General features: G+C 37.5%; 1 pseudogene; it reads left to right on the top strand.

Moving 5' to 3' along the window:
* Positions 1 to 566: 566 nt before the first annotated feature.
* Positions 567 to 20,501, top strand: LOC115506877 (annotated as a pseudogene).
* The last annotated feature ends 1,562 nt before the right edge of the window (positions 20,502 to 22,063 follow it).

Raw genomic sequence — 22,063 nt, 5'->3', positions numbered from 1 at the left:
ACACCTGAAACTAACATAACATTCTGTTTCAACCATAACTCAATAAAAAGATTTCAATAAAAAATATTTTTAAATGAAAAATTCCCTAAAAGCAAAACAAATGGACAAAACAAAACAAAAACAAACTCATAAATACACAGAACAAACTGGTGGTTACCAGAGGACAGGGCCTTGGGGGAATGGGCCAAACAGGTGAAGGGGGTTAAGAGGTACAAACGTCCAGTTATAAAACAAGTCACAGGGATGAAAATTACACCATAGGAAATATAGTCAATAATATTGTAATAACTATGTATGGTGCCAGATGGTAACTAGACTTATTGTGGTGAGCATTTCATAATATATATAAATGTTGAATCATTAAGTTGTACAACTGAAATGAATACAATATTGTATGTCAACTATACATCAATAAAAAAAATGTTCCCTTGAATTATCTCATTCTACAGAATATCACAAGAATACATCACAGAATGCTAAATCTTATGGAACACAAACTAATTCACAGAGCAGTTAAGAAAGCGAACAAGATCTCTTCTCATGCTAGACCATTTTGAGAAGGCATCATGGAGAAGTGGGGTAGAAACTGGACCTTAAAGTACAGGCAGGATTTGAAGGTAAGGAAACAGTGTCCCAGAACTAGAGGAAATCATTGAGGAAGTGAATATTGGGAAAGAAGTGGAAAACAATGATCAAGTCAAGTCAGCCTAGATTAAGCAGGGGGTAGCTATCAAGAGTCATGAGAAATAAAATTGGAAGGCTGTGGGGATATATTTTGTATAGACGTTGTTTGTGTGACTTATCATACATATCTGCCCAAAACCACACATACACATGGAGGGGGCTTAGTTGGGTTATATTCTGTACCTAGCCTTGGGATTAGAACTGGCCCTTCTGTTCCTGCCTCACCTCCTTGAGCCAGACCAGGCTGGCCCCCTGGAATGGATCAGGGAAGAAAGAGGAATAAGCAGATGCCCAGGCTCCTGAGACTGTGAGCTACAATAAGAGAAACAGAAAAACCAGCTCGCTCGGGACTGCACATTGGCAAACTTAATGACTAACCAGAGATCACACACAGGTAGTGCATATATTGCCCTGGAGGCAATAGCTAGTTGGAAGTCTCACCTGAGGGAAGGACATTCAGCCCAGGACTCTGAATGGGGACTCCAACCGGGCTGGTCACTGTGAGGCTTCCCCAGCCAGAAGGGTGGGTGTTGTAAGTACCCAATTTGATGTATTAAGCCTTCTTTGTTCTTCTGTATACTTCCCTCCCTATTTGTTTACTATAATTGTTTAATTCCTTATATTCCCTTTCCCTTGTAATTAAAAAGTTTTCCTCCACTAAACTGAATGGATCTATGGTGAAATACTATTATTCAGAACAGGATACAAGGTCATGGGAAGCCTTAGAACCAGATAAAGGTCCTCATTTAGTTTTTGTAGTCACTGGGAATCTCCATATGTTGAAAAGGTGAGTGGAACAGTGAAAAGGGTATACTGGTCTGGCACTGATATGCAGGGTATTTGTTATTGGTGCATGGCCTTCAAAGTTAAAATGCCGATTTTTTTCATCTTATTACGTGTGAGGCCATGGACAAGATATGTAACCTCTCTGAGACGCAGGATTTTTAATCTCTAAAATGTGCATAGTAATATATACTCCATCAGGTTGTTAGGAGAATCAAATGAGATAACCTACATGAAGTGCATTAGTATACTGCCTATCACACACTATACAATAAACAGTGGCGATTTCTGCTAATAACCATCATTACCTTCCCCAACAACAAATGGACTATGGAAAGTAATTAGGAAGCTGAGACAGTAATCTAGAAGTAAACTATTATTTAAACCTAGATAAAGTCCGAAATCAGGTCATTTGCTAAGGTCACAAAAGCAGTAACTTCAAATACATTCCAAGGAGAGACTCAACAGGATTTGGGGACAGATAACACATGAAAGTTGAAGAAAAAAGGAATGAGAAAGAAGATTCCAAGGCCTAGGAGCTGTGGGATGACAGAACCACATACAACCAATAAAAATGGAGAAGGAAAGAAGAAAGAGAAGGTTGTTTGGGTGATAGAAAACATAATGAATTTCTTTAGTAAAATATTAATTTTGAGGTGATTGAAATATACCCAAGTGATTATCTCCCCCTCCATTTTGACAACACTGTACTAATGTCCATAAGACAGGACTGGAAAGGTAGAATTGGAAAGTAACTACAATGAGATTGTATTTGAAGCCAGACAGGAGATAAACTTGCCAGGAGAATGAATATTCAAGAAGGAGAATAAGAGGCAAAGACCAAAGTAGCGAGAAACAACCAAAATTATGGAATAAGGTAGAAGGAAAGTGTAGGAAGTGTCAAACAGGTGGGGAGAGAGAATAAGTAGTTACACTACTGTGCAAGGAAAAGAATTCAAATGAATCACAGAAGTGATTCCAAGCTAACACTGGAAGTGTCTTAAAAAAAGATACGCTTATCGGTCTGTAATAATTTATGGTTCACTGGCAATTCAAAATGGAAGTATCACTTAATACATTCATTTATTCAAAAAGCATCTACCAGGGTTCTACAAGGGATGACATTAAGTGATTCAGGAAACAAAATAAAGTACACAAAGTCTGTCCCCACGGTGGGGGTTAAGAGATACATTAATACCTGTATTTACAAATATTTAAATCATAACACCAGAGTTAATTAGTCATTTGAGACAATAGTTGTCACAAGGTAATATGTAACTATGTGTCAGCTAACTGCTAACAGTTCAGACAAGAAAATAATTGGATCTAGAGTGATCAAGAAAGGCTTCCTGGACAAGGTGAACTTTGGGATTTTTTTAACCACGATTTATAAACAAAAATTGAAACAAAACTCTGATACTTTAAACTATTAATCTTTGCTATAAAATTTATCTAGAAGGGTCTGTCCTGAATATTGATCACCTGTGAGTCTACAGAACGAGAAGCCTCTCCAAACTGATGTTCCTACAACTTTCTCAATATGGTAGGGATCTTCCTGAGCAGTTTAGGAACTCTAATTAGAATCTTACAACTGTTATGAATGCAATGTCCCAAGTCCTAGAAAACACACTAGGAAGAAAATCTTCATAAATAGAAGACGGGCCTTGCCTTTTTCCACCTATTTCCTGAGTTTCATGTTTTTATATACAAGGCAAAGCTAGAAATCATTAAATGTCAAAGGGCGACCAGGGAAATAAAATCATCAGGTAATGACCTGCTGTGGTTGAGGAGCCTTGCATTCAGGGAATGGAAATACATATTGCAAAAAATTAAACACTAATGTAATTTTTTAAATCCTGATCCTCCAGGAGAACTGACAAAGGGAGTGAAGAGGCAGAAAGAAAAGGTCTGGGTTCATTTGGCCTGCAGGAATATCAGCTTTGAATATGCTTTCCTGGTAAAGTCCGATATTACGATGCAGGAAATGGTTTTTAAATTATACATATGTCTCATTCTATACAGCATAGAGCTGCTGACTATGTCTGAAGTAGAAAGGAAAAGTGGCCATGTCCCCAAGAAGGCACTGCCCTTTGAGGAGAATAGGAGGGTTATTGTCCTTTTGCATTTCCCAAAGACAAGCCGGTGAAATTTCCCACAGCAGTAACAGGACCACTTTGCAGAAAAAGGAACAGCAGGAAAGTCTGTGCTAACTAGAAGCACTTCACATTAAGGAAACATGATGTGTGATTTCTTTTTCTTTACAAGAGATTAATTGGAGTATTTATTAGATTTGCAAAAGCACTCATTGTTGCAAATGAATAACAAAAAATAATAATAATGGTAAGAATAAATTTCTTAAAAGCAAAAGACAAAAATGTTCCATGGCAACTAGCCACGTGGAATTCACTTGGGGCAATTACACAAAGTGAAATCTGCAGGTGTAGACAAAAAGGGATAGTGATAGGCTTTATATTTTTCGGTAAATATCACAAACTGTGAAGTAGATGAAGAAGGCTATTCCTTAGGCAAACCAGCAGGGCTCCACAGTCTGGAAAGAAGCTATGCTAACAGCAAAAAGTCAGGTGGACTAAGGGAAAGGAAAGGTCATGGCAAAGACAGAATAAAGGGAAAAATCAGAGCCAAGACCAAATTGGTGAAGGGCGTCAGGAGAGCTAAATTCATAGATAGGTGGAATTTCCTAAGTATTCTTACGAAGCCCCCATTCCTCCTTCTTGCTTCCCTTTGGAGGATTCCAGAGCAGGCATTTTGTGACATCTAAGACAACATGTACAAAAAAAAAATATATGGTAAGTTAAAAGGGATATATGTACTCAGGAAATATTTCTGATTTTTAACACTGGTCTTGCAGAACCAATGTCCTGATCTTTACATGCAAACTGAGATCAATGGTGGGGATTTCAAACCAGATAATAATGGCCAAAAGCAGAAAGGCTAAATTAGAATAATACAAATCTCTCACACCAGAGACAAAGAACTGAGTGTTTGTGGGGAGCAGTGGGAGGGTCTGCAGTCCCAGATTATAAATCTCTGTCGCTGAATCACCCAACTGGTGAGTTTTAGCTTCTTTGCCCAAAGTCTCTTTTAATATCCAGACTATTACAATCTTGTAGAATTCCTTGAGAAGGTTAGAAAAAGCTTTAATATTTGAAAACTTGCTTCTGCTGGAATTTATACATTTTATAGTTGCCTGCCTATCAATATCTGAGCTTCCACACAGGAGTTTAGGGTAGGTCAACTTCTTTATTCACAGAACAAGCCAGTTTGAACTAGCATCTACTATGTTCACAGTACTGTGAAAGAATATAAAGGAAATTAAAAACAGAAACAGAATGGTAATAGGAATCATAATATAATGTGTTATTCAGTAAAAAACCACTTCCCATCTGAATTTGACCACCCAAGGCCTTTTATTTTTTTAATGTTTATTTATTTTGAGACAGAGAGAGAGAGAGAGAGAGAGAGAGCAGGGGAGGGACAGAGAGAAAGGGAGAGAGAGAATCCCAAGCAGGTTCCCTTGGGAAGTAGGAAGCTTAATGGACTGAGCCACCCAGGTGCCCCAAGGGCAACATTTCTGAAAAAGTGTTGTATGTAATATTAATTGATATTTCATGAAAAAGTTTTGTGGTCAATTAAGTTGGCTTAAAGAAGGTTAAAGATAACCAAATGAGCCACCCAGGCGCCCCACCCAAAGCCTTTTCATCCTTCAAGGCCATTGTAGGCTCTGACACACAGCCTGAAAAGTTCCCCAATCCCCACTGTAACAATGGATATAAATGCAAATGATATAATTAGAGGAGGAATCATTTTCAACTGGGGTGATGACAGAATGCTACAGAGATGGCAAGCAGGAGGAATCATCCCATGGAGCATAAAATCTTCTGGGAAAAGAGGTACGTGGGTAGTTTTAAAAACAGAAATTCTAAACTGGTAATTTCTTTGATTTGTTTTTAGTCACACTAATTTACTTGGAAATTTAAAACAACAGTAAAGACATGACATTTTCATGTTTATCAAAGAGGAGCATCGGTTAGAAAATAAAAATCTTTCCCTGGATCGAAGAGATCATATACACTACATTTTCTGAACAAACTAGAATCCTGTTTTCTTACAACTGTTAAGTCGTGTGCCATTTTTGACTAATACCATTTAGAGGAGAAAACATAGGAGGCTGGAGATAACCACATCCTGCCATCAAATAATGACAAGGGGCATCACTAGCACGAGAGGAAGACTTCAGAAAGAATGCTTATATTGACTTTACCTTGGAATTTAACTCTATAAATGAGATCTCAGAGGTGAATTAACAATCATCCAGGCACCAGAAAGACTATCCACAGCAAAACTGATAAATGATTCCTCTGTTGTAAAACAGAGGCCTCAAAAAAGCATGAGCAATTTAGTTAAACTTGTCAAAATGTTTAGTTTTTCCCTCTTCCAGGCATGTAGTTGTACATCCTGCCTTCCTTGTGGCTCCCGGTGATTCCAAATGACCACTTCTGTGCAAAGAGTTGTGAATGGACGTGATACATGCCAATTTTGAACCAGACAACTGTCATTGTAAGAACCTTCAGAAGTCTCTTCGTTGTTCCCTATATTTGCACCTCCATCACCCAAAGTCACAGAGTGAGGGTGATGGCAACACAGAGCAGAAACCCCAAAGGCCTGAAATGGATGTGTAGCATGGGAATCCAGGAAATAAAGCTTTCATGTTTGAAACCACTCAGATTTCAGAGTCCTTTGTTCCTGCAGCATAACCTAGCTTATCCTGACTAATACACCTTGGTTTACTATAATCAACATAGTTTATGTCCCTTAAATTGTTCTGATGCACATTTCAAAGTTTAGAATTTAATTGATACTAGCAATTAACATTCTTCCAACAATAAAATAATAGAGAAGAACAAACTTGTATTTAATTATTGAGACTAGGAAGAGAGAAAAAGAACATGCAAAAAAAATTATATATATCAGTAAATACAGTAGTTCCAACATACGAAGAGACAAATTTTGAAACACTTTCAGGTGGCAGAACAGACTCTTACCATCCATTCCTATAAGGGAAATCCATTAGATACAAAGGGAAATGTCTTGAGAAACTAAAATAGTAGACCACACACAAGATGGCACACTAAAAATAGACCATCCTTAAGACAGTAATGGGAATTCCTCAGAGGGGAAAATGAGAGGTAAAGAGAATTCAATAAACACACACACATGAGTCATTCTAAAGCTAACACAGTAACACTCCTTATGTGAAAAGCACTTTATATTACATGAAGCTCTTTCATGTGTATTTCCTCACTTGAGGCTCACAATTACCCAATGAGATGAGCAGGGCAGAGATTATCATCTACATTTCATGTACGAAAATGAACAGGCCCAGGTACATTGTGAATTGTTCAAGATCAAATAGCTAACACACAACAAAGGTGGGTTTAGAACCTATGTGTCTTAACTCCCAGTCTATCCCTTTTGGATATCACATGTATTGCTAATAAAACCCATGCAGTCACTTACTTTATAAAAATCACTCTGCCAGAATCAAAATCATAATGTCAGCTTCCTAAAATCACTTGCGATCTAAGTGTAAGATTTGATTAATTACTATCTGAGAAATAGGTATAATAGCCATTCTGTTCAAAGATGAGACACTTACACCTAAGATTCTGTACACTATGCATTAAACATGCCATCCTGTTCATTCATTTCTCAGCTGATGATGGTTCTGGATGTAAATCAGCACCATGCTTTTTCAGATCCAACAGATGTTTCTGGGTTTTTATTTTTATACTTTTTTTCTCACTTGAGATATTACATAGTGTGAGCAGGCACAGCATGTATGGACAGAGAGCTTAAGCAGGGTATGAAGATTATTACCAAGAGTCCTACAAAATGGGGCTCTCTATAGTATGGGGATATAATTCTTCATTTTCCTTTACACATATACTCTTTGAAGGTGTTTTATCCCACTATTGCCACCTAGATACTAAAAATATTAGACATATAGATGGATCTTCTTTCCTACACCACGGGTCAGGTACTACCTATAGAGTTCCATATTTTTAGCACTCAGTAAAAGTCTTTACCATAGTGATTGCTATAGAAACTGTTTGCATAAATTAAAAAAAATTTTTTTTAACGTTTATTTAGTTTTGAGACAGGGAGAGACAGCATGAACAGGGGAGGGTCAGAGAGAGAGGGAGACACAGAATCTGAAACAGGCTCCAGGCTCTGAGCTGTCAGCACAGAGCCTGACGCGGGGCTCGAACTCACGGACCATGAGATCATGACCTGAGCTGAAGTCGGATGCTTAACCGACTGAGCCACCCAGGCGCCCCTGATTGCATAAATTTAAATAGACTCCACAATAGTCCTCACATTGAGGAAGCACTGCCAACATTGCCAACCATTAGGTACTCAAAAATCAGACACAGAGTAGGATAAAACAAGTCACACTGCATGCAGATGCATAAAGAAAATGCAGCTTATTAATTTATTCCATAATTGATCTGATAGTGTGCATAAACTCTCACAAAGTTGATCATTCGATAGAAGAGAAAAATTATCTAGTTTATTCATTTTAGTCTAATCTAATAATTTAAACTCTTAATTCAGTCTTTAAAATGTGCTCTCCATCCTACTGCTCATCCCCAAGATGGCACCTGGGCTTTATGATCGGTTTAATCTGACACCTCAGAAGATTAAGTATAAAAAAAAAACTATTTGCTAGTATGCTTATATTCCAAACTGAGGCTTGTGAATAACCACTGCAAAAATTTCAAAGAATATCCACCTCTGGCATTACTGAGTTGATGCTGACGATGGACTGGAAAATGGAAAGTAATGATCTCTTTCAGAAAGATCGTTGATTTCTAGTAACATTTCTCTTCCTTCTCCCCATAAGAGAAGGGAGTTGGTGTTTTCCTCTTAGCTCAACTCAAGTGAGAGGGTCCTCAAGAAGAACATTCAGAGAGCTTACTTTGCATCCCCTGCAAATTAGGGGTCACAAGAAGCTAGTGTCTACTTGGAAATCTAAAGGGCAACAGGTTGCAGCTGGCTAGCTGCTCTAAGAATAGAGTGAAGAGAAGATGGCACACTAACACTAGCCTACAGTCTAACAATCTGTCCACATTAACTTTGCATTGTATTGCTTTTAGACATGAAGCTCTTTCCTGTTGCTCCTGTAACAATTACCATAAACTGAGGGCCCTAAACCAAAGTCAGAAGTCTAAAATTAGTTTTACAGGGCTAAAAAAGGTGTTTGCAAAACTGGTTCCTTTGGAAGGCTTAAAGGGAGAATCCATTCTTGTCTATTCGTACTTCTAGAGAGGGTGAACATTCCTTGGCTATGGCCACAGCACCTGAATCTCTACTTCCACTGTTACATTGCCTTCTCTGCCCTTTGACCTCTAGCCTCCCTATTATAAGAACCCTTGTAATGATACAGAGAACTCCCTGATAACCCAGGATAATCTCCTCATCTCAAAATCCCTAATCACATCTGCAAAGTCTCTTTTATCAAGTAAGGTACCATATTCACAGGTTCCAGAAGACTGGGACACTAAAATCTTTGGGAAACTATTATTCAACCTACCATAGATCAGAAGTGAGCTTCCTTAAATACTCCATCACAAAAGGGCAATGGGACCTCAGCACAAGTGAATGAAGGGGTTTTTTGTTTTGTTTTATTTGGTTTGGGTTTTTTGTTTTTGTTTTTAAATCAGAATTAGGAGTTGGTTGAGTGGGAGGGACTTCTTTAATAGCAATCCAGAAGACAAACATTAACTTTGTTAAGGAATCTAGAAGTAGAGATCACCAAATAACTCAAAACAGAATACAGTAACAGAAAAACAAATCAGGAGTAAGGTTTAAACACCTGCCGAATAGGTACATTAAAGTCAAACCACAGAAAGGCCTTTCAGATAAGTCTTTTCTCATTCCTTATGTATCATCCTTCCACCCACCACTTCCCAAAGAGTTCAAAAATGTGGCTCAGAAATTGGGAGAAGGAGGAGCACAACGAGGAGATATGAAGGTGAAAATATGTTCCTTGTCTACTACAGTTAAGTCTGAAACTGACCATGCTCAGAGATGGAATGAGTTTTAACTTCAAAATGAAGTTCACAATATTGACTAGTACATAGGACTTGGCATTTTAATTACTGAAATGAGACTATTCTTGTGGCCAAATGTGACCAGGGGATTTTTAATTATCCCAGAACTATAGAAGCTTCCAGTACATCACTCAGTGGCAAAGAAAGAACAAACCATGATGCAGGTTTGAGTATGCAGAGAGGGAGATGGAAAGAATACAACTGCTTTGTGAACTCAATTCACTGACTTCCACTTTTCCCATGTAACCATTACATAAGCTTATAGCAGGAGAAAATGAGAGGGAAACTCACAATCACTCACAGCTACTTATAACTCTCCTCTGACTTCCTCATTCCTTGGGTCTGTGTGGCAATGGGCCTGCCCACCTGGTGACGGTTCACTCTGTTAGCATTTGCTGGTGAATTCTAAGCTGTTTTCTTTTAGTATAGTCAAGGCCCAATGGTCCTCACTCCTGGTTAGGCTCCACCATAGCACTTGTTAGCACAACGTTTGGCTTAACATTTGGTCCTCAATCCAGACCGGCCACCCCACAATGCTCGTCTAGGTAGCTACTTAACTACCGACATTAAACCCACTCTGGCCAACTTCCCAGCCAGACTCTCAGCTAACTTCCATATACTCCTCCTCCCAGTGGGTTATAAAGGAACTTCTGGTTCCAACTCCACAAAGGAACAGAGAACAACCCTGGAGCAAGGCTAGCTACAAAATCTAGAAGACTGAGTGCAAAATGTAAATGTGGGAACACTTTATTCAAAAATTAAGAATTTCAAGGTGATGAGCAGTCCATTAAGGCAAGTACAGGGCCACCCTAAACAATGGGCCCTTTGTCACTGCCCAGGGGCACTCAATTATTTCTGTCTAACCACACTATACCGCCAGTTTTACATTAGTGTGTCCTTTCCCAAACAAAGAAGTGAAAGGCAATGTAATATCAGGGAAGAACAGGGAGAAGGGAGTTAAAGATATCAGCTAAATGTTCTTAAACTATTATCCTGAGCTTTATATAGCTTTAATAGCTCTTTATAGCTTTTGGGTTTGCAACATGCTTTTATATCTATTACTTCATTTGTTCTTTGTGGCATCTTTGGACAGTGGAAAGCAGGAGTCTCATTTTACATTTGAGGAATTGAAGGCTACAGAAGGTAAAGGATTCATCCCACGAATATACAGTCAAGAAGTCAGAATGAGGGGCACCTGGGTGGCTCAATTGGTTAAGCATCATACTCTTAATTTCAGCTCAGGTCATGATTTTGCAGTTTGTGGGTCTGAGCCCTGTGTCAGTCTCTGTGCACAGCATGGACCCTGCTCAGGATTCTCTCTCTCCCTGCCCCTCCCCCACTCGTATTCACGCTCTTTCTTTCTCTCAAAAAAATAAATAAATAAACTTAAAAAAAAAAAAACAATTATACAGAGTCCCACACTGGCCTGTCTCCAAATGTACTAAATTACATACTTTACATTACTTAATCAAAAGAGTCATAAGATTCTTGTTATAAGAAGTAGAAACTAGGCCTGTGTTTCCAAAAGGTCCAAAGTGGATGTCCATGTGATTTGCTAAACTTACTTCCTCTCTCATCACTACTCCTCTGTTTTGCAAGGCCAGTCTCCACCACACCACCAGCCTCCCCCCACCCCACTCCCCCCAACACACAGTGTCACAGAGCAAGTTAGAGACTTGGTCAGCCACAGTTCAACTGCCACTCAGTGTGGATATCAGACATCAGATTAAAAGAGACTAGGGGAACCCCGATTGAATATTGGATGGGGGGAGAAGGAGGTACAGAAAGATATTACTTGTTAATAAATACCCTTTCCACTGAAGAACTGATAACTGAAAATCTCCTGTGAGAGGCTTTCTTTTGGGCTTTGTCAGCTTTTTCACATGCAAATGACTTAGGAGAGGGGCAGGTTAAGTCGTTAAGTTATTCACACTCTACTATGAATTCCTACTTTGGATTCCTTACTAAAAACAAGTTTTGTGAGGATACAGAAAGCATGTGGGGTCTCCAAAGAAGCTAAGGAGATGGACCATCCAGTGAGAAAAATCTCAGAGACCAGAGGACCTACTATATCTACTCCCCAAATATGCTTATTTCTCACATAAATACTGTTGGACCTTTGAAAAACAGGGGCCTTAGCAGCTCTAGCCCCTAAGTAGTCAAAATTCCATATAAAACTTCTGACTCCTCAAAAGCATAACTACTAACAGCCTATTGTTGAACAGAAGTCTTACTAACAACAGTTAATACATATATGTAGGTTATAGGAATGATATACTGTACTCTTAAAGTAAGCCAGAGAAAAAATATTAAAATCATAAAGAAAATACATTTACAATACTGTAAAAAAATCCACATCTAAGTGGACCCACACAGTTCAAACTCATATTGTTCAAAGGTCAACTGTACATCCCAAGTGACAGGAATACAGATATTTAAGAAACTAACCATTCCTGCTGGGAGAATGTGGCTTAACACGCTTTTTCCTCACAATTAATTAATTCCCTTCTGCCTAATTGAAAAGGAATGCTTGTAACCCTGATACCCCTAAATTATTAGGGTAATTTTAAGGGCTCTTTCTAGAAGTTCCATTTAGATGTACTCACATTTCTTAAAGGGCCTAAAGCTCTGGAAAGGAATCCCACTTCTATGGAGATGGAAAAAAAATCAATACGGGTTTACAAAATATAAAGTCAAAATTGCACATAAAAGGCTCTCTCCAGAACCAAGTTCTTTAGGATAAATGTATACTTAACAAGAAGAGCATTCAGATATCTCTGAGGTAACAGTTGTAGTTTGCTCAGATGCTTAGAAAATTAAAACGGTATGGGCGAAGAACGCCAACTTTCTGATTTACAATGCAGTATCACTGAATTAATAAAACCCTGATATCCCTAGCATTCCAGAAGACTCAACAAAAACGTGATATACAACTAAAACAGGTGAGGAATTTTTTTAAAAGGCTGTAACATTTTAAGCACTCTTCCCTAGAATAACTGTCAGAGTACAAAGCATGTCAGTACAGAGCTCATTGAAAAAGATGCTAAAAGGCTCTTTCTCTGCTGTCTGGCAGCCATATTTGACTAACTACCACTCTAGCCCCCAGTTTTTTTTTAAACAACTACTACCTACACAATTCTTTTCCCCAGAAACAATTACCCTTTCTCCTCTCCTGGCACTAATCTCAAGTGTCTGCAGTATATAGTTCAGGGATAAAAGCAATCCAACTCTGCAGGTAAATTCACTATCTCACCAGAAAGAGGCACCTAGGGACAAGCAGATAAGAGAAGTCAGTGTCCTTATCTACAGCAGGAAGTCTTGTAAAGCCACAGATTTCAGAAAACTGCCTGAGCCACACAGTTCCATCCTTTGAGGCCACAGCCCAAGAGCACCTAGTACAAAAATAGACACATTCAGCCATCCCCACCGTTATAGGCCAGACACCCCCAAAGAATGACTGACTCATAATTACCAGTGGAACTTTAAAAACGCAATTTGAGAGCGAAGAGTTAAGATGGTTGCCTGGGAAGTTGAGGTCATTAGTAGTAAGAACCCCTTTTTCTACTATATTCTTTATTCCCCTACTAGGAACATCACCTCCCTGAGAACACAAAGTAAATTTTATTCATTGCACAGGATCTGACACCCAATAGGTAATCAGGAAATCAACTAATGATTATAAAGTCCAGTCTCCGTACCTCTGTGTCTTAGAGTTGACAGCTTCCCACAGCCCCCTTTCATCCAGTGGAAGAAAGAGATGTTTACAGTTTCAAGGTAACTTCAGAGTACTTTCGTTACACGTTCACCTTTGCTTCCACAAATGAACAAAAAATTCTAAGAGACTGAAGTGGGAACCATGTTTGGATGCTCTCTCCCTCAAAGCACCCTGTCATGGCATCAAGACCTCAGAGGAGAGGCGCCTGGGTGGCTCAGTCGGTTAAGCATCCAACTTCCCCGCAGGTCGTGATCACATGGCTAGTGAGTTCAAGCCCCACGTCAGGCTCTGTGCTGACAGTTCAGAGCCTGGAGCCTGCTTCTGGTTCTGTGTCTCCCCTTTTCTCAACCTCTCTGCTGCTTGCACTCTCTCTCTCTCAAAAATAAACCTTAAAAATGATTAAAAAAAAAAAAGACCTCAGAGGAAAATACGTGCCCAGAGGTCTACAAAGATGCTAAATCCTAGAGGCTCTAAAACTCAGCAAAAATCCATGGAAGCCACAGTGGACCTTACCTTCAAGAGATGATGCAGGCTTGGATGAGGAGTGGGTCAGTGTATGTATGAGGAGTACATCAGTACAAACAAAAGATCAACGTCCTTCCTGCATGTCCTGTTTGGCGCTAGACTCTCAGGACCATAACACAATGTAGGAGGGTAAAGTGATAGGAAAAAGACCAATAATAATTTAGATTGAATTTCCAACCAGCCTGATAAACTGGATGATCAGAATAGATTAAATTTGACTTACAGGAAACACATAAAATATATCTTGTACAACTGAGTTTATGAAATTAAGTTCATGGTCACTATACTACCTTGCCTCCTTTCCTCACACCCACCAGAGATACAGAGCCACAGAGAGCCTCAAAGATACAGGCTCTAGACCCTGAGGAGTTGACCAAGATGCCTCATGCATCTCTGGCAAATTCACAAGAAAAAATACTGAGCTCCAAAAAGCAGTCACTTCAGGCACGTGAAATCAGCATGCTGAATAGGCAGGTACAATGTGGGCCCTTCTTAATCTTTACCAGTGTGGCTTATGCTTTAGGGTTATACTCACAGTCGTCTCACTCAGGTACTAATGCAAGGGGTAGTGAGTACGCAGGATTCTCCAACTGAGTATTAGAAGAAAACAGCTAGATTAACTGAGATACTCCTGAGGTAGAGCTGATTGTAAAACACCCAACTGGGGGACTATGCAGACTTTATACAATCACCTGTATGTTTGCTGCACTCCTGGGTCTGCTACAGAAATCACAGGCAATCAAATTAACACATGTTTTACAATGTGCACCAATGAATTCCCAAGCTTCCAGCACAGCCTGATTAGTATTAACAACAAATCAAGGGAAAGAAGGATTAAGGGATAAACTATTCAGTCACCATGGTATGAATTAAATAGGTTCAGTGGTGACTAAACCCTAGCTTATGTGGTTCCATACAAGCAATACCCTTCTCCCTCCCTCTGGTGATCTCCATCTACCAAACCCTAGCTCCAGCCCTTAACTTCTATGTGAATTCTCAACTACTATGTGGAGGTTATCCACCCAATCAAAGCCTAGCATAAAAACAATATTCTACAGAAGTGCCTGGCTGGCTCAGTCAGTAGAGCATGTGATTCTTGATCTCAGGGTTCTAAGTTTGAGCCCCATGTAATAACAACAACAACAACAACAAAAGGAATATACTACAAATCACTAACTACTTCAAGCCATGGAAAGTAGGACTTACTAACTGAAAATAAAGCTCCTTAGTCAGAAGGACAGGAGCCTATATTTCTTTTGTATCATCTTAATTAGTGGCTATTAAAACTGAATTTCATGCATAAGCAAAATTTCCACAAAAAGACTCTGAAGATCTGATAAAAGTTTCTAAGTTTTTTTTTTTAGTTTGGCCAAGAAGACATTTTAAAAACAAATAGCAGATCTCTACTTCATATAAAGGTAAACTAGGTATTAAGGACAATCTTTCCCCCAAAACAACCAGGAAACCTGGCATAAATATTTGAACAGTCATCTCTAAGTTGGAGAATTAACAAGGTGGTTAAAACTTGTAGAATAAAGATATAAAAGGAGAAGAAAAACAAGACAGGTGACCTGGACCTTTCATTCTGGAACACACAGCTTAGAAGCTGAAAACTAAATAATACACTTGAAAATCTGAAGAGGTTGTGGGACAAAAACTAAAGTCCAGAGACTACTGTGGAGGAGGGAGTGCATGCTGATAAAAGCTTTAGGTTGGGGCCACAAAGGTTTAAATCCTAGGAATAAGGGATGAATTTATAAATAGACCAAATCACTCAGAATGTATGCCTACTAGTCACTGAAATTGGATTAAGATGATCCAGGACTGTGAGTTCCGATAGCCATCTGTTAGCTAAAAAGAGTGGGGTGGGAGGAGGGGTGCCTAAGGAAGATACTGTCATTTCAGGGCTCAAATGCTTTCTATAGTTTTTTAATGTCTATTTTTAATTAATTTTTTAAATGTTTATTTATTTCTAAGAGAGAGAGAGAGAGACAGAATGTGAGGGGGGGGGGGGAAGAGAGCAAGGGAGACACAGAATCTGAAGCAGGCTCCAGGCTCTGAACTGTCAGCATAGAGCCTGACACAGGGCTCCAACCTACAAGCCATGAGATCACGACCTGAGCTGAAGTCGGACGCTTAACCAACTGAGCCACCCAGGCACTCCTTCTACAGTTTTTTATGTACAATATCCATCACTAAATCAAAGAACAGTACACAGATGAGGAAAAAATATAAAAAAATGATAGAGAAAATAAAAAGAAATATCAGAAAATAAAATTAATGGAGGTATCAGACACAGATCTTTTTAATAAGCATGGTGAATATATTCAATGAAATAAAAGAAAAATGCCAAGAATGTGTGGAGAAAACTAGAAAGCATAAAAAATAAAATTTCTAAAACTAAAAATACAGCAACCATAATTATAAATTCATATGATGAATTTAATAGTAAATGACAATATACCTGAAAAGAAATTCAGTAAACTATAAAATAGGTCATTAAAAAATAGGCAAAAAGAACCATGAAGAGACAAAAGAGTGGGAAAAAAATAAAGTAAGTCTCAAGAGGGGAAGAGAAAATAAAGAATAGAGGAGATGTGACTGAACACATTCTGAAACTAGAGAAAGACATCAAATAAATGATTCAAAATGCCCTATGAATTTGAAACAGGAAATATAATAATTAAAACCACTCATAGTAAAACTGATGAAAAAAATCTTAAAGGAAATCAGAATACTAAAAACTATGAAATTGTATATATTAAAATGGTTTAAAAAGTTTTATCTCAAGAAATAAAAAAAGAAGAAGAATAGATGATGTCCAGCATGTTAATAATCATATTTGCTGCTTATGTCAACAAAGACAACAAAATCTAGAGAAAAGCAAACAGTAATCTCAAAATGCCAAAAGAAAATAATTATAAACCCAAACCAAAATTGGTTTTTTACCACCCAGACTTACACTGAGGGAAATACTAAAAGGATGCTCTTCAGGAAGAAGGAAAATAATCCCAGATACAAACACAGAAATAAAGGAAGAAAGGAGGAGATGGGAAAGCAGAAATTTGGGGGTAAATCCAGAGGACTATTGACTGTAAACAACAACAATGATAATAATATCTGATTGAGTTTAAAATATTTCTGAATTTAGGAGCACCTGGGTGGCTCAGTCAGTTAAGCATCCGATTTTGGCTCAGGCCATGATCTCACAGTTTGTGAGTTCAAGCCCCACATGGGGCTCTGTGTTGACAGCTCAGAGCCTGGAGCCTGCTTCAGATTCTATGACTCCCTCTCTCTCTGCCCCTCCCATGCTCATGCTCTGTCTCTGTCTCTCAAAAATAAATAAACATTAAAATTAAAAATATATATATTTCTGAATTTGAAACACACAATTCAAACAGCACACAAGTTGGAAAATAATAAATGGAGTTATTGTATTTGAAGGTCAGAAGAAACCATGGATAGATGTTGTAATATCTAGGGTAGCCATTAACAAAATAATTAAAAAGTATATAGTGAGCATGCAAAAGAAAACGGAAAAAATAAAAAATACAAAATGGATAATAAATCCAAAAGAAGGCAAGATAAGAAAGAAGACAAGAACTTAAAATGGATGGAAGACATTGGATGGATTGAGGAATATAGATTTAAATGAAAATATATGTACTGATTATAGAGAATCTAAACAAACAAGATATTCCAGCTCAACAATTGTCAAACTAAATACAAATATATATGCTTCTTAAAGGAAACACATCTTAAATAGAAGAAAACAGGGGCGCCTGGGTGGCGCAGTCGGTTAAGCGTCCGACTTCAGCCAGGTCACGATCTCACGGTCCGTGAGTTTGAGCCCCGCATCAGGCTCTGGGCTGATGGCTCAGAGCCTGGAGCCTGTTTCCGATTCTGTGTCTCCCTCTCTCTCTGCCCCTTCCCCGTTCATGCTCTGTCTCTCTCTGTCCCAAAAATAAATAAACGTTGAAAAAAAAATTTAAAAAAAAAAAAAAAAGAAGAAAACAGAAAGTTGAAAGTAAAAAGATGAAAAAGATATGCCATGCACACTTAAAACAAAAGGAAGCTGACACAGCTAGTCTACTATAATACTATGTAAAACTCAGGGGAGTAAACTTAAAGGAAAGAACTAACGCCAAAGACAGAGAGGGATGCTTCATTACAATAAAGGAGTCAATCCATTAAGAAGATAACACAGTTCTAAACTCATAGGAACCATTAGCATAGCTTCAAAATATGGAAGGAAAATTTCACAGTATTGAAAATGGAAAAAAAGGTGGTCAAAAGGCACAGATTTCCTGTTAGAGAAATAAATAATAGGGACGTAATATATAACAGTATGGCTATAGTTAACACTGCTGAATGGTACATTAAAAGAGTAAACATGAAAAGTTCCAGGTCACAAAAAATATTTCTTTTCCTTTTCTTTTTGTGTATCTACATGAGATAATGGATGTGAACTAAACTTGTGGATTTCACAATATATGTAAGACAAGTCATTATGCTGTACACTGTAAGCTCATACAAATGCTGTATTCTATTATATATCAATAAAACTGGGGGAAAAATATAAAACCACACACACACACACACACACAGAATGAAAATGGACAAATTCACATCCATAGTGGGAAATTTTTAACACAATTATCTCGCTTACTGATAAATAAGAAAACAAATAAAATAGAGACATTATAAATAAAATTGTTAACAAATTACACCTAATTAGTACATATAAACAGCACAACGAACTAAAGAGTTATGTGGAATTTTACAAAATTATACCAAAAATGATCATAAAGCTTTAAATTACATAGAACATGCTCTCTGCCCACAGTGGAATTAATCTAGAAAACAACAAAATGTAACTTTAAAAACCTTTACATGTATTGAAACTAAGCTATACAGTTCAAAATAACCATGGGGCAAAAAAGAAATCTCAGTGAAATCTTTAATATTTTGAACTACATAATAATGAAAATAAGCTATATTAAAAGTTGAGGTTTAGAGAAAAATTTATAATCTTAAATGCATAACTTAGGGAAAAAAAGGCTGAAAAATCAATGATGGAGGTAAAGAGCTAACAAACAATGGCCCACAGGCCAGTCACCTGTTTTTGTTAACATTCTTAGGAAAATACAGTCAAGCTCACTTGTTTAAGTATTGCCTATGGGTGCCTTTGAAATACAATAGAAGAGATGAGTAATTGTGAAAAAGACTGTATTGGTCACAAGCCTAAAATATCTACTATTTGGAGCTTTAAAAAAAAGGTGATCTGATCTAGTCATTTCTCTCAAGAAGTTTTAAAAAAAGTCACGAAAATATTAAACAAAAAGAAAATTTAGTTAAAATTGAAGGGAAGCAAAATACATGAATCTGAAATATGCCACTTTAGCATGTGGATTATTTGGGGCTGACAGCAATCAAGACCACGTACACTCAAAAACTTTTACCTCTCCCTTAACGACCTAAAAGAATTTAGATACGGTCTTTGCCCCCCAGAAAGAGAGCTATTACCAGAGATAACTTTGATATGAATGTCTATCTGTATGTCAAGACAAACATCTAATCACTAAACATATGCTCTTTTTATGCTCCTGTGAATTGCCCTCCTACTCTTTGGAGCAAAGAGCCCCTTTCCCATTGCTTAACTCAGGATGGCATATAAGGCTGTAACTGATTGTCATGAGACATCATATTTTTATGAAGCTCCCATATATACAAAACTAAATTTGTATTTCTCACATTAAACCTGTCTTACATCAATTTAATTATTACACAAGCCATATAATCTAGAAGTATAGAGGAAAAATTGTTCCTAACCTGCAAAATAGACAGATTTTTACCTAACTTTAAACTATAAAAGGAAGGGTGCCTGGGTGGCTCAGTCGATTAAACATCTGACTCTTGACTTTGGATGAGGTCATGATCTCATGGTCATGGAATCCAGACCCCCACCCCACCCTGGGCATTCAGCCTCCTTAAGATTCTCTCTCTCTCCCTCTGCCTCTCAACCCCCCCCCCACGCTCTCTTTCTCAAAATAAAAAAGATTCAAAAAATCTATTAAAGGAATTGAATTTGTAATTATGTTCCCACCAAGAAACCTCCAGGCTCAGGAACCTTTCCTGGAGAATTTTACCAAACATGTAAGGATTCATAAATATATCATATCAGCAATCTTTAACTCTTACACAGCTTACATTTAAAAAGAGGGAGCTCTTTTCCTCCCTCACTGCTTGAAGCTTGGCCACCATCACGAATAACACACTAACTATCCAGATCAGAAAGTTCAAGACCAACCGACTACATCACCAGAAACAGATGGTCATTGATGTTCTTCACCTCAGAAAGGCAACAGTACCTAAAACAGAATATTCAGGAAAAAACTAACCAAAATGTAGAAGACCACACCAGATATCATCTTTGTATTTGAATCAGAACCCATTTTGGTGGTGGGAAGACAACTGGCTTTGCCATGATTTATGATTCCATGGATGATGCAAAGAAAAATGAACCCAAACATAGACTTTCAAGACATGGCCTGTATGAAAAGAAAAAGAGCTCAAGAAAACAGAGAAAGGAACACAAGAGCAGAATAAAGAAAGTCAGGGGGACTGTGAAAGCCCATGTTGGTGCCAATAAAAAGTAAGCTGGAGATTGGACAACAGGAAGAGTAAAGATTCTGTAGTGACTTTTTCTGCAGAGACTGTGCAGATTTTTCATCAGAGGATTAATAAACTAAGAAGTTAAAAAATAATAACAATAAAAAGAGAGAAAAGCTCAATTACCTAATGAAATCACCATACTTTCAGCACCAATACCTGACCAAAACCAAAAATTATGAAAGATGATTATATGCCAATATCATTCAAGAACATAAGTGCAAAACTTTAAACAAAAAGTTACAAACTGAATCCTATATCGTGTAAAATGGACCATGGCAAGTTTATTCCAAGTATAGAAGATCTTTTTTAAGATTGATTTTAGAACTTTACTTACCACATTAACAGAAGAAAGGTTAAAAAAATAACAACCAACCATTTTAGGAAATGTAAAGAAAGCATTTGATAATATCCAGCACATAATTTTGATAAAAACCTCTTGGCAAATTAGGAACAGAAGTAAATATATGATATGATTCGATAAATAGCATCCAAAAGAAAATCATATGTAATGGTGAAATAATGGCCATTTGGTCCCTAAACTAAAAATCAGATAAAGATTTCACTCTCATTTCTATTTCATCATTGCCCTAGAGGTCCTAATGAATGCAATGAGATGGGAGTTAAAATATTATCAATTAAATTATTAATTTAATAGGTCAGTAAACAACAATCAATTGTATTTTATTCTAGGAGAAAGCAAATTGGGAAAGAAAACTTATATTGTTTATAAATAACATCAGCATAATAATATTGAAGAACAAATTTGAGAAAAGTTGTGTAAAGTCTCTATACTGAAAATTAAAATATATTGATGGCAAAAAGTAAAGAAAACATAAGGAGATTGAGAGATCTATTATGTTCATGGACTGTAAAACTTCAAAATATCAATTCTACAGATCCACAGGCAGAAGACTTACATCATCTACTCTGTTTAGGGGCACCTGGGTGGCTCAGTCAGTTATGCAACTCCTGGTTTCAGCTCAGGTCATAATCTCACAATTCATGGGTTTGAGCTGGCAGCATGGAGCCTGCTTGAGATATTCATTCTCTCTCTCTCTCTCTCTCTCTCTCTCTCTCTCTCTCTCTCTGTCCCACCCTTGCTCATGCTGTCTCTGTCTCTCTCAAAATAAATTTTAAAAACTTAAAAAATTTTAATTAAAAAACAGTAAGGACTTACTGTATTTAAAGATACAATTCTTAAGTCATGTGGTTATCGGAACAATAGACAAATCAATAGATAGAATAAAAAGTCCAGAAACAGACCCATACAATATATGGTAAATTGATTTTCAAAAAGGCACCAAAACAATTCAATTAGGGAAAAGAAAGGCTTTTAAACATCTAAGAATTACAGGACAATTGTGTTTTTAATATGAACCCTTCATCCAATAGTACTGGAACAACTGGATATTCATAGCCAACATCCCCACAAAAAGAATCTAGACACAAACATTACACCCTTCACAAAATTTAATTCAAACTGCATCACAGAACTAAATGCAAAATAAAAAATTATAAAATGTGTACATCATAGGAGAAATCTAGA

This window comes from Lynx canadensis, chromosome X (genome assembly GCF_007474595.2).
Source record: "Lynx canadensis isolate LIC74 chromosome X, mLynCan4.pri.v2, whole genome shotgun sequence".
NCBI lineage: Eukaryota > Metazoa > Chordata > Mammalia > Carnivora > Felidae > Lynx > Lynx canadensis.
This window is presented reverse-complemented; position numbering and strand designations above follow the sequence as displayed.